Genomic DNA, 14,616 nt, shown 5'->3' on the forward strand with positions numbered 1-14,616 from the left:
ATACAATAAAACTACACAGGAGAATACTGGAGAAGGGAACAGTAACATGCAACAGGAACCTCCTTTTCAAGCTCTAGCCAGCTTCCATAGGGAACTGAGAGCATTCAGCAGTTACCAGTTTCAAGCCATTGATAATTCTCTCTCTTCCTGTTCACTTCAAATTAAACTTCTAGCATGAATCATTATCCAGAACATATGCATCCGATCAACATGACTATTTACACAAAGTTCATACTTTCCTGCAAGCTCCACATCTTTGCATCTATTGTGCACAACTCCCCGCTGTCAGTCACACTCCTGAGACCCGGGCAGCACCAAGCCGGCTCGTTAAAAGCCATTCCCAGCGCAAGCAAGCTAATTACAATGAAGCGCTGACAGAGTGCCTCCACATACGAGGGAAACATGCTGTGGTAAGAGTGAAAGAGAAGGAATGTCAGGGTGGAAGGTGACTCAACAGCTCGTGCATTCCCAGGCCTCACTTCAGTTAGAACACTTTTGCTTAAACAGGCTTCTCTGAGATATTATAAAGTTTAAGTTTTTCACATTTTTTTATTTTGGTAGTTTTTCAAAATTCTAGGATACAACTCGACACGCCTGTGCAGTACTCTGGGCACATATACCACAGAATTAAGAATGACAGCATGAACATACCCACCTCAGCACACGCCCTCTAACAGGCTATGTTGAGAAGGGAAAAGATGGCCTTTGCAGGGTGCCTGGGGAACTAACACGTCCAGCATCTGGCGGGCTCTTGGAGCGGCGTGTTTGCAAAGGGAGCGCCTCGTGCGGAGTAGGAGAAGGACCCACTGGTGGCTCCCTCCTGCTTATCTGGGGGAACTCCAGCTCAAACACTGCTGCTGACCTGGGAGGCAGCCCTTTCTCTGCAAATGGAGTCCCAAGTAATTTAAAGTTTTATAACATAAACCTGAATATAACTATATAATAAATTATTGTAATTGCAAGTTATTATAATTGCCTGTACAATTATAGTATAAACTGCAAAAAGTATATAACATAAAAATTCCACATAAAAATTCCCGGGAAGACTGCAACAGCCAACTGAGCGGTGGCTTAAATGCACATCCCGAGAAGCTCTGTCCTGGCAAGCAGGCTGCACCGTCCTGCGCTGGCCCCATCTCCCAAGTCACAGAACTGTTGCTTCCCTCAGACTTTGCAAATTGTTTCTTCCATCCTGAAAACCTGACTTACCATATTCAGAAAAAACTGATCTTGCTCTCGAGCCTTAAAAAGGGCTGTGTGTTTTCTTTGGAGGTAATTATATATCACACAGAAAATTAATATCTTTTTTTTCCTAATGCATTATCATCTACATCTTTCTTAATCTAATCCTGCATTTCTGAAGGAATTCTGAAATGTGAAAGTTTATGCCTTCACTCTATTTGATCCATTGTTTGTATGTTCTCCTTCAGTTTTTTCCATCTACTGCACTTATTTTAGCACTCAGCATTTCAAGGAAGCCAGGAAAGATTATAGTTCCTGGTAGATGGAAAAAATGTCTTCAGACAAACCCTGGTAGTCTGCTCAGCCTCAGCTTTCTCTCCATCAGCGTCCGCAGCCAGCAGGGCACCCTGCAGTGTCACCCAACTGGCACGCGATGCATCAGGCCGAGGGATTTGAAAATTGTCTGCTTTTTTTTGCAGACAGAAAAAAAAGAAAAAAAAAAATCACTCCTTCCCTGGAATAACCCAGGTAGCTTCTTTCACAACCAAATGCTTATAAATGATGGGATTTTAGTTTTAATAAGTTTTAGCCAAGAGCAAACAGACAGCTCCACTGTACTCCCCTCTGCCTTCCTGCCCCTCAAAATATGGTGGCAGCATTCAAACAGTCCCTACCTACCACACTGGCGTAGCACGGTGGGCCTGGAGTTTGCTCGTGTGAAGTAATCATCTAATAAAGGTGAGAAACGTAGTAATGTGTAAAATATGTACAATAACGATTATCATCTTTCCTAAGCACTTAACCCCTGTTGTCTGCTGATGTATTTGATATAAGCTGCCATTAGCGGAAGCCTATCAGCAGAAGGTGTCTACAGTGTTTTCCTCAGCACTGAACAAGGCAGACCTTCGTGAATGATGCACAGGCAGGAAAAAAAAAATCATTTAAAGATCAAGTATCTTTATAAAAAAAAGCATCACCTAAATATGAATTGGTCCTCATAAACACGAAGTCGATCATTGTCAACAAAAATCTTCCACAAAAGATTACTGAGGAGATGGTAACAGCCTTCACATACCTATGAGACAACAGAAAACTGCATTTGGGCTAAACGAGTAGCAATTTAATAGCTCTGCATTTTGGAGAAACAGACACCAGAAGCCACTGCCCAAGGTGCAGCCTGATAGATGGCAATGCTTGGACTATTTGAATCTGAACTATTTGGCTTCAGCAGTTCCCTCGGAGACACAGCTCAAACAGGCGGCTGGGCCCTGGTGGGCTGCAGCTGGGGGAGCCCGTGCCGCAGAAGGGGCCAGAGCACCAGCCCCACCAGTCGCACACATAGCCAGGTCCTGACCTGGGTACAGCACTCGCTGGAAGGCAGGCTTGGATGGCTGAGCAAGGAAATGGCCTTATGCTCATTTCCAGCATTTGAGGAAAAAGGACATTGTGTGCTGTTTTTTGGGGGGGCGTGTGTGTGTGTGAGTGAATAGAGCAAGTTGCTCTTCTGCCAAGAAAACACAGGCTCCTGCCAGTGTCTCCTAACAGAGCAAGCACTGACCAGTATCCTGGGCAGAGACAACAGAGAACAAGTGAAGGAGTCCTGGCACCCTACTCCTCCTCCCCAGCTACCAACATTCATGAACACGATTATCCTCACCAGTTCTTGTTTTGCCAGAAGCAGAAAAAAAAACTGGGTGCTTAAATCAACTGAGTACATCAAGTGTAGAGGCTAGTAAAGTCATTTATTGCAGACTGCAGTCAGATTTTAGTCTGAGTGGTTAATGTGCTTTGGTCAGCTATTTGTTTTTCTCTTCTTCTCTTCCTGACTGCTTCGTTTGCGGTGAGGTATTTGTGACTTTTTATTACTTTTATTATTTATGAGACATAAACCAAACACACTTTCCACCCTAACTAGCAAAACAGTCCAGTGGTCTGTTTCTCTTATACAGAAACGGTCTGGAGGCGTGACAGCTATCTTTCCTCTCATTATGTTAGCCCTTAAACAGGCAAGACTTTCTCCAAGGCTAACTGTCCAGATCCGTCATCGCAGACTGTGTCAGCAAGCTCATACCAGCATAGCAACATGATGAAATACCAGTTCCTGCCTAACTTGTATTGCTTCCCAGCATTGCTAATGGTTCAACATCCTCAGTAACACGGAGGTTAAGAACAACCGACAGTCCGCCAATCAAATTTTGTACAAGACATTATTAACCTAAGTAGGATATAAATCAGCAAAGGGGCAAATTAGAGTTTACTTATAAAATAAAGTAAACAGAGTTTACTTATTAAATTGTGCGCTATCCTGGAGATTTGTCTTTGGAAATAGAGTAAAGGACTGTTCACATCCAAAATTGCTTTGAAAGAGAAAGCAGGGAAGACCTCCTCTTTGGAAAGCTTTTTGATGGGCAGAAATAGCACCCAGTTTTACCTTCTGCTGTGTAAAGTGGGGGTGGAGACTGATTAAGAGTTTAAGTCCATGTCGGCAACTATTGAGATTTTATCACCACTCTTCAATTCTGTCCTGGGGATCTATTTAATAAAAACCACAGACTTAATTTGAGGTTTGTAGCTGTCATTGCAGAGAAGCCTTGGTTAATTCTATAGTAACTGCTATGCAGATAAGACACCAGAAATCCATGTCCAGTTTAAGCCAGCTAACACGAATAACAAACAGTAACTTCTCTTTCCTAGCGTGCACTTTGCCACAGGCTTCAAAACCTACTAGAGAATCATAGAATGCCCTGAGTTGGAAGGGACCCGCACGGATCATCGAGTCCAACTCCTGCCCCTGCACAGGACAGCCCCAAAATTCACACCGTGTCGCTGATGGTGTTGTCCAAGTGCTTCTTGAATATCGCCAGGCTGGTGCCGCGATGCCTCCCTGGGGAGCCTGTTCCAGGGCTCCACCGCCCTCTGGGGGAAGAACCTCTTCCTAATATCCAACCTAACCCTCCCCTTGAAGTAGGGTAAGTACCTCGAGTAGCTTGCTCCCTCTCAGCTTCATGCTGCGAACCCAGCCCCACAAATCCTGGGCAAACGTGAGTGCATGATCTCCAACCTAAGAACAAGATTTTTAATAGATGTGATTGGAAGGCCTGAAACGTGGTGTTAATTGCATGCTATATCCAATGGGGTGCGAGGGTAGAAAGCAAGAAAAAAAGGCAGGTCAGCAGCAAATACAACTGGAAGTATGGGTAAACAAGCCTAATTAAGAGCAGGAAAACCTGAGGGGAGCAGCTAGGGACAAACAAATGAGAGGGAACTGGTGCTGTCTTATTAATGATAAGACAAACGCTCACAGCAAATTCAAACAAAAGAACTTCGCTAGTTATCTGGGCTAATTAATTTCCACCATTTCTTGGTGCTGGTTTTGGCTAATTCACCAACACAGAAAATGACACCTTTTCCCTAGAGCTGCAGCAGAGAGTGCATTTTGAATCTCCCCAAACTGTCAGAATTTCCTTTTTTCTTAAAATAAAATTCCTTCAGCCTTCTACCCAAACAGAGGCAGAGGAGGAGTTGGAGGTTGTGTGGTGCACACACTATGGCAACCCCTCACACGCACAAGAGCCCACACTAAAGGAGATGAGTACTGTAAAACTTACTTAAGGATCCTCAGATCCAAGATAGTCTTTATTTGCCAAGGTAGAGTAAATTTTAGTGCCAACAGGGATGCTACAAAGATTCAGACACTGCTGCTTTACACACTACCACTCTGCAACACACCCGTGCTTACACCAAACACTGCCAGATGCAGGGGAAGATTCTTAAACTGTCAATCAATCATACTAATAGTACGATAAACCCAGTGCTAGGGAAGATTGCTGAACAAAACGTACTCGTTCACATCAACATTTGTTTCTAGCAGTTGTTATCTCAGGGACGCTAGAAGGAGAATTTGCTGTTAATGACCTTCTATGTCTTAACTGATCTTAGCTGCCTTGTCCAAGGCCAGGTAGGGTGGCCTGCTAATCCTTGAGTTAGCAGTGACTGGGCTGTTGAATACACCCTTCTCTTATCTGTGTTAGCACAGTAGAGATCTAAAAAAATCTCAGTACATAGCCTTGATTTTTATAAATCAACTTGCATAAGAATCTTGCAAATTCCAAATGGATTATAAAATGCAAACCCTCCAATATAAGTTGCACAACAGACTCCTGAGAACAAGCTCAATGGCTTCAGAATCAATATTCCACAGAGCACTAACTGTGGCAACAAAACTGTGTTGAAATTCTTGTGTCCCTGTTGGGTTTCCAGCTTTCATTTTCAGCTGTAAACAGTCAAGGAAATAATGTTCGAGTTCCCCTTTTCCCTAGAGGAAGGGATACGCAGAGCTTTCCAAAGCTTTGTGAATTCCTTTGGCACCTCCTAATTGAGATCTCCCCTTGCCAAAGAATGAGTATTTTATCTTGTGGTTGTTCTCAAAAATGTGATACGATGTACTAGACATTTGGTCAGCATCACATTTGTTAGTCTATTTCCATGGGCTTGACAGCAATTCTGTCCCTAGCTGAATGGCTCGGGTTAGCAATCATTTATGCAAGGCTACATGTAAAATGGAATTGTTGAACAGAGGATCTCGGTCCTGAAATATTAGTTATACAACCTTCTGAAACCGTGACCTTGGAGAAAGGACATACCGAACTGCGTTACCAGAGAGGCCATTTGCCCTGTGTCCGAGAACCACACAAACTGTGTCCATGACAGGAAGGTTTTAGTAGAGGCTCTGTCAAGTAGGTTAGCTACAACAAGCCTCAGTACAGACCAAGATAGAAGCTGCCTAGCTGCCAAGTAGGATAGGCCTGGATAAGAGGCATTTCTTGTCTTATCTAATGTTTTCTTTGTAATGTACTTGTTCTTAGGTACACGATGTAATCAGGGCTGGATAATCACCACCTAATCTGCTCATTACCTTGAAAGAATAGCTCCAACTGCTGAGGGATTAAAAAGAGACTACCAAAGCAAGTGGTAGGCTGCACAAGGATTTCGGCTGTGGCCTCTGGGCCATGCCTGGTGATCGAGGGTTGAGGTTCAGCCCATACATAGGGTTAGGAGAAACACAGCTCGGAGCTCCAGGTAGGGCCAGAATGCAAAGGGGCAGCCAAAAGAATAGGTCAGCTACACAAAAAATAATTCCTGGCATATTTGTCTAGGCGATAACTGGGCATTATTATATACTGGTCAGCCAACATCTGGGGTTAGTGTTAGAGTAAACAAGAACAACTAGGGTTAGGAGCACCAGGTGGGGCGAGGCACCTAACAGCTGCCAAAGGGAAAAGTGGGCTGTGCAAACATTTGATCCCTGGCAGCTTATTCCTCTGGGCTCTAACTGGGGGTTATGGGTTAGGGCTCAGCCTATGACTAGGATTAAAGTTCAGCTTTGGATTATTTTTACCTGGGCTTTGTCTCTCTGTTAACCCTAAACCCTAGTATAATACTAGGCATGAACTATACCTTTTTCCATATCAACCAGTCATTCCCTAAATTGTCCAGGACAAAATCCTCACTCAGCCCACCCCTTCCTTTGGTAGCCACTTGTTGCCTCTATACCACCTGAGGCCCTTGGCTTTTCCATTTCTTACCCTAACTGTAACTCTGGTCTTGGTCCTGGCTACATCCCCTAAGATCACTGGAGTTTTTCAAGACCTGATTCTTATTGCTCTGTTTCACTTTAATAATTAGTCTTAGCAAACCCAAGCTAGTCCCCACTGTGAGCACGTAGTCCTTGCTAATCTTAGGGCAGTTCTACCAACTCTGGAATTGATTATCCTGGCCCTGAATATAGGCTATACTTCCCTGTCTTGACTACCTGGAAAAGGAGATGAGAAATTACAATATCCATTTGCTCACAAAGAGAGACCAGCTTGCAGCCTGCTACCATTGCAAGCTGTAAGCACACTGCTGTTGTAGACTATATTTGTGGCCATTTTCTTGTCTTAGCATTAGTATTTTATGAATTTAAAGCACAAATATTAATGCTGTACCTGAACACAATAACGGCTTCTATCCATCAGCCCTCATTTTGGACCCTTGTCTTTGATGCTGGAGTAGGGCTCAGAGAATAAACAGCCCAGGAATGTTATGCTGCTTGCTGGAGTCCTAAAATAGGAAAGTAGGTGAGATGGTGTTTCTGTGTAGCATCAGACTACTTGCAGAAGGAAAGGGAACAAACAATACTGCTAATGCTGTCAACAACTGCAGACCTGTAAACACTAAAATGACTAAGGCAGCTGAAAAAAATCTTCATGAAGAAAAACTATGGCAAACATCTAACTCCAAAAGCAGAAACAGCGATCAGGTGGCACAAACAGTATGTTGTATATTGAGAAGTAGTTGTCAAGATTCCTTGGGGGTTAGATGCATTTTGCAACAAACAACACCTGCAAGAGCACTACAGAGCCAAGGGATATAGGGGGTAGAACAGGAAAGGGATGACGATAGAAATCTTGCTAGCCAAGCTCACCGCTTTCAGGAAACATTACAATACCACATACCAAAGTGCCTAGGTTGTTTTTCTTGCTTTATCATTTGATTTTCCATATGGTTTAATAATTATCCACCTTAGTGGATACCATTTAACATCTTTAGGAAATCTGTCTTGTAAAATGTTTCCTTAAAGCAGTTGGTAAGCAGGTAACAGAAACTCCATAACACTGGTTTTGTGTGTACAGCAGTGATAGAATTAAACTTGATTCCTGGAAGTCTGCCATAAAGTAACGTCTCTCAGCTCTGCTTAGCAGGCAAAATAGCACAGAAATAGTGGCCAAGGTGGTATGGTTGCACCAATCTCTTGTAACTCTATCAACATAAAAAATGAGTTTGTAGAAACAGAGTGTAGGTTGCAGAGAAACTCAAACAAACCCAAACATCTGTTGCCTCAACAAGCCAGTTGCCATTAAAGTAGATGCTGTACCTAGGTTACTTTCCCTGGTACGACAGAAGTATTTAATGAGCTCAGGCCATTGCACAACACTGTCTGCATAGAGAGGGAGGAATTAGTTTTTCCAGACTTGGAGCTGTATCAGAGACAGCTCAGATGCATTCACAGCTGGTTCTTTTTGGACCCAGCACTGACATGAATGAGCACTGAGCAGCAAGTGATCTGGTGCATGTTTGTCTGTGGAACTTAGAGTAGACCAGTACACCACAGTCATATAAAAAGTACCTCAGACACAGTTACAGACTGGCCGTTAAAAAAAACAAAAACAACAAAACCCAACACCAAATAAAACAAACAAAATAAAAAGCCACCAACATACGGATTTAGTCACCTTAAAAAGCTTAAGCAGCAATAAACAAATGTAGCAATGGCAACCATTAGCTAGACTTCCTATTGGTATCTACAGCTAAATCTGATTTCACCTCAGACTTTCTGCCAGCACTGTATATGAATTCCCCTGGTTTTTATTAAAACGAAGATCGTGTTGTAAACTAACCAAGTTTATGCTGCACTGGAATCACCCTTTGCCACTGTACTCCTTTTTCAAGCATGATGACATTAGACTTTCTTTGCAGGTCTGTGCCTAAACTAACAAATCTTAGGTACTTCCCAAGCATGTTCGTATCGATCAGTATTCTCAGTCCTGCTCTTTTTAGAAGCATGGAAGAGTTTACTGAATAAATACATTTTAAGATTGTTTCAAAGTTGCAAAACAAAAGAAATGTAGTTACAGCAAAAGTTATTTCTATTTGCCTATATAAATTTCTTTCCTCCCTTTACCTTTTCTCTTGAAACCTCTCATTCAATGACCAGAGTTGCTTAGATAAACAACTAAGCACATCCGAAAGAAACAACAGTAAAAGTCAAAGAAAATTCTTAGGTCAGCAATATTTTAAAATGTCATTATCTCAAACCACCAATATTTTACACAAGCCACATTTTTTAGATCTCAGATTTAGTAACACACTTGTTCTAAGTTGCATTATTTCCTTGCCGAGTTAGCAATGTATTTCATTTCCTATGTATTCACAACATTGTGTCTGTTAGAAAGCCAGCTATCTTTTATGCCTTAAAAAAAAAAAAAGCATCGCTGGTCCAGCCTTCCACCGCTCGAGGCAGATGAGAAACCGTTTGCACAGGACCCTGCTCCATACTAATAAATCTACAGCAGAACTCTGGTAACTCAAGCCTGTGTCTATAAACCTCTTGGAATCGCTTTGGCTGCTGGAAGGTGGAACATGGTCAGCACCAGCTGCACTGTGTCCCGTTCGGGCTGTCAGCGTGCTCCTGCCTTTCTCCTCCTGAGCAATGACCCTGGGCTGCTCGGGCCCCGGTCACGGCTCAGGCACTAGGGCACAGCACTGTTCCTCTGCAATGCTCCCGGGGAATCCCTAGGAGCTTTGCGAGCAAGAAAATACAGATTTATGCATTAATACAAACACTGAAATAGTATAAAGCCACAGGAAAATGGAACCACACCTAAGCCCAAGCAGCTGGGCTCGGCTCTGGGAAGATGAGCTCAGTATCCGAGTCTTGCCTTCAGCTCACATCCACGAGGGGCAAGAGCCAGAGGCACTGCTCAGTCCTGCATACCACAGCCTGCTCCCTCCATCCAAGCTGCCACACAGTGAGACCCTGCTGCTTTCAGTCTCCCAGAGTTTCGCTTCCATGAGAAATACTCTAGTATTACTTTGGTGGCCAAGGAAAGGTTGAGCAGCCTTTAACTCGCCCCAGGGGCTGGCTTGCCTCCCTTCCCAGCCTGCACAGACACACACCCCCTTGCCACTGCAAGCAGGATGCAAGTCATTGTGACATTTTCACTTTTAATTGCAAGTTAAATGGAAATGGATAGAAAATCAAGCCACAACCCAAGCTCCTACTCCACAGAAGTCAGTTTTTGCACAGACTTCAGAGGAGATGCCGATATTTGAGTTTAGAAAGGATTTAAAAACTGATGTTTCATTTTGCTTAACATGCACATTTTTCCCCAGATGAGTTTGCCCTCAAACATCAAGCCATTCCTCTCTCCCTGCTAGCAGGGAGGCATATATTTTTTTTCTTGAGTTTTAAGTGAAAATAAAGGAATGCAGTGCTTATCTGACATTCTGTTTACTCTTATATATCACCATTGTGTAAGGTCTGTAAATATTTTCCATATGTTAGCTAAAGCAATCCCTCCGTTTCAGCATCTGCAAGATCTGTCCACACAGCCTTTCAAATCAGCACTAATACATTACTTCTGACAAAGGTTGAATAAACACATTTCAAGGCCTCTTTTTCCCCCCCTACTATTGGATAGAACTTTACGCTCACATGCAAAAATCACCGTAGGATTCATATTCACTGTACCTCTACAATTTCAGGTTCAAAGGCTTTGTTTCAAAAATAAAAATCCAGCACATTAATTTTTTTGAAGCTGCCTTACCTTTGCCTGCCAAGCTCAGCGCAGGCTCCAACACAGAAGGTGGTCAGTTCCTTCCCGCTGCATCCTGAGCCAGGAAAGAGTCCCCAGGCAACAGCCCCACCTGGGACACACAGCCGTCGCACCGGGAGCCTGGTGGTGGCAGGTGCAGGCGGTTGACCCACTGATGTTCATTTAACAAACCCTCCTGCTGAGCTGGGGAAATAAGCTGTGCTAGCTGTAATAGCAACAGAAGGCATGTAGGAGAAATCCAATTCAAGCCATTTAAAAACAAACCACTACTTTTGGCACCAAAACCTCAAGTCAATTGAATGAGCGGACCTGATGAGGAAGGAGAAGCATTAGGATGATTTTTTTGTAATCCTATTCCACCAAAGTTACCATTCAAGCAAAGTAAAGCAGGCTCCCCTCTGGAGAGAGTCCTGTCTCCATGTGCGGGTTGCTGTGCCCAGTAGATTTTTGTAGGCAATAGGTTCTTACTGTCATGGTCAAAAATGAAAGTAAGATTTAAGAATATAATATTCTGTGCAAATGGATACTCTAGTGGAAACATGAATGTTAGTGCATACTCAGTATGGGAAAGTTAATTGGAATAAAAAAAAAAGAACCATACTCTTGTGCCTATTGATGTAACTGATTAAGTGGATTTCTGTTAGGATAACAGCTGGATGACTGTGTTGCAGGGAAGTATTTATACAACCCTCAAACAACCATAAATTGCAACGTATTGGAAGTTCTGATTTTAATTAATCTTCCTTTTGCCCCCTGCCTCTCCTTCCTTTGCTATTTTTTCATCTCCCCTGTAGCCCTTGTTCTCAGCTGGCTGCACAGAGGGGAAAATGTCGTCTTCTGCAAGTGAAATCATCATTAGGCTGAGAATAGGATGAGAGGTTTTTTCTGAAAAGCTAAAATGGGAATCCCTCAGAGAGTTTACCAGAGGAAATTTAAAGCTTTCTGCAATGATACAGCCAACCGCTCTTGTTTCTCTTTCACCCCCCCCCCCGCACCCAAGCAACGAGTGAGTCACCTCCATAACGCACCCAGCATACGCTAATCAGATCACACAAAAATAAATGTCTCAGAAAGCAATCTGTGTTTCACATTGTGTTCCAAAGAACCTCCAAACCAGTTTGAGATGCCCCTTGCCACTGCTTCCGATTTCTCACCCCAATTTCAGAGAAGTGATCATGGATAGAGCACATGCTCCCAGTAAAACTACTACCCATGGATTTTTCAGTAGTAAGTACTCTTGTTTATTTGAATGTCGCTGCTTTCCAGTCTGAGTGGAGCGCACAGTAGGAAGAATTCCAAATGGAGAGTCTGTGCAAGGAGTGAGTTGGATATGCCTGGCTGGAGGTGGAGGAAGACGTCCCAGAGCAATAGCAATGTGGTTGCTGCAGGACACTCCAGCCGGCAGACTCTGCAGGACAGTGGGCAGGAATCCAACAAATCCCAAGGGGTCAGGGTGCCTCCCATTCCTAGCAAGACGAGAGCACCATAGTGCAAAACCCCACAAAGGGAAAGGCAGATTTTGCTGCCAAACGTTCAGACTTTCTCCACACAAAGGTTGGGCAAAGAAAACAGTGGTACAAAAAAGGAAAGTCGTTTATCCTAATTACAGAGCAGACAGAGGTTAGGGTCAGACCGAGGTATCCCAGCACCCAACCTGGTGGTCAGCCTCAGCCTGGGAGCTGGGGAGAGCCGTGCTGACCCTCAGCCACACCAGAGGCGCCGGCTGTGGTCACACAGGTCTCTAAATAGGAGGGTACTTTGTACCGAAAGGGTGTGATTCATCCAGCCGTGATACAACATTCATCCTTTCAGCATGAGGAATTTTAAAATAACTAGCCTTGGTGGAAGTGCGGAATCCAGTGTGTTTCAACATCCTTTAATCACCTATGATGATTATGAGATTAATTCTCTTGACCTACAAATCAACTTTATTAAGCTGGGATATTTTCTACGTCCAGCATCTACACAACGTTCTTCTACACAAGAGTGAAAAGCTTATTAAGTAATATAGGGCACGGCATTAATCACTCAGAGCCAAAGTAATCTCAGAGCACGCAACTAGTTTTGAAATATGGAGTTAACAAAACACGGTTGTTTCAAGTTTACCCTGGGCAACGGTGTTTCCTCACCACATGAATCCCTTCATGATACCTCCCATTCCTGGGAGTGTTTAGTTTACAGTCTGACATTTAACACTTGTGCAGATTCACTCTTCCACAAATTCTGCGTGTTGTGACAGATGAACTGTCCCGTAAACACACCGGATGATAACCCGGAGCAGAAAAAGAGGAAGAATAACCTCCTACATCCTATGTACTCTCCTTTAATGTAGCTTAAGTATTCAGAAGTGAACAGTATCTAAACCCCCAAAAAGTCAGCTTTGTCAATAAAGGGATTGTGTCCCTAAAATAACAACTTCTGAGTTCCACTTCTTCATGGACATACCTGTTGTTAGTGATAAAATTGCCTCATTTATTTCTAATTCATGCTGTTGTTTGCAGTAGGAAACAGTACTGAGTATTTCACTGTTTCATCTTTGCAGATTGCATGGGGAAAGCGAATTAACAATAGGAACAAGAAACCCATACTTCAAAATTTTAGGGAAAATGTCTTATAATGCTTTAAGAATATAGTGAAGGACTGCATTTTTTTTAACCTGGCAAAATGTATCTTTCAGCAAGAAAAGTTAGAAAACATTTAACAGCAAAGTGTTTTAACCTTTAACATTTTCATGCAGATTGCTGAAGTAGTTAAAGTAGAACAGAGACACCACCCCCCTCTTGGAATGTCAGTTCTCAGATGTGCATCATCTTTAATGCACTAAAGCGGATGTGAAAGCCTCATGTGAAAGAAAAGCGAGGCAGAGAAAAGTTAAATGCCTTGGCAGGGTTACTGGCAGAGCTGGGTTCTCCACGGCACTGTGCCCGTGGAGTGCTTTACATTGCTCCATAGGAAGTTCAAGGTTATCTTTCCTGAATGGCATTTTGGCTGGGGAACATAATTCTTGAGAACTGATGCCTAAATGAAACAGAGCAGATAACAGCTGCCCCCAAAGGGCTTAAAGTAGATTTGGATAAATATCAGGCAGTATAATAAACTGTCCCCAAATCCCTGGGTTTAGACCTATCAAGATCAGCTCTGAGTTTCCTGCATCTGGATACCAGAATCTGACTCACTCAGGTAATAATCAGGAGTTGTGTCACAGAAAGCAGCGGTTACTCTATGCTAAAAAATCCGCATCAAACCTCCAGATCTCTCAGACACGCAGGCAAGGTGGCCTAAATAGATATATTCTGTGTCTAATTTACAATGTGTGAACCTTTCATTCTAAAGGTAGTTCCACTGTATTGCCGTACCTGGAGTAGCATGAATAACAACAACTAACAAGAAATAGGCTGCTAAGACTTCTCTGTCATGATCAGGATTTAAAAAGAAAGAAAATTATCTCAAGAAACTTTTATTGCAAAAGGAACTCAAACCGTGAGGTACATAAACAGAGAATAACAGTAAAGAGCCAATTGCTCAACTGATTGACAAGAGAGAGGTTTACGTGGGAAATTCCCACTAGGGCTCCAAAAATTTATACACAAACCCCCACGTGCCTTGGTTGGAAAACAGCCCTGCGATATTAGGTACTACGGACATGCTGGTAGGCAATACGGTTTCAGCTCTCTGGCATTTGCCTGTTTGCATTGGCCTGATAGGAACATCAAAGGAAAAACACTGCCACGGAGAAATGTTTTTCTTAATTAGCATCACCAGTGAAAGGTTTTTATTACTGTGTTACGGAGAGTAAAAACTGATGTTTTTGCAGGTTTTAAATGCGAGCTTTGATCAACCAATCTTCTTCAAGAAAAAAAGAAATGGACAACCCTTCCCTGAGCCTGTTTTTACTGTCCTAATGACATCCACACGCAGTTATCAAGTCCTTCAGAAGAACAAAACAAAGGTGTGACATTTCCTCAGCTGGCTGCCAGTACGTGTCTGAGTTCACAGACAGAGGCATAAAGTTGTGTGATGTAATTCAGCAAAGCAGTTTAAAATAGGCTTAATTTTA

The 14,616-nt window shown here is 43.0% G+C and overlaps 1 long non-coding RNA gene across 2 annotated transcripts in view; it reads right to left on the reverse strand.

The window, feature by feature from the left end:
* LOC135313974 (uncharacterized) overlaps positions 1-14,616 on the reverse strand; it is a 62,328-nt gene that overhangs the window by 42,791 nt on the left and 4,921 nt on the right. Inside the window, exon 1 of one of the 2 annotated variants that reach the window (XR_010373483.1) lies at positions 10,551-10,898. The exons of the other annotated variant lie outside the window; for it this stretch is intronic. This is a non-coding gene — a long non-coding RNA (uncharacterized LOC135313974). Of the gene's footprint in view, positions 1-10,550; positions 10,899-14,616 lie in introns of those variants that run through there. 2 annotated transcript variants of the gene reach the window in all.

This window comes from Phalacrocorax carbo, chromosome 6 (genome assembly GCF_963921805.1).
Source record: "Phalacrocorax carbo chromosome 6, bPhaCar2.1, whole genome shotgun sequence".
NCBI classification, from domain to species: Eukaryota; Metazoa; Chordata; class Aves; order Suliformes; family Phalacrocoracidae; genus Phalacrocorax; species Phalacrocorax carbo.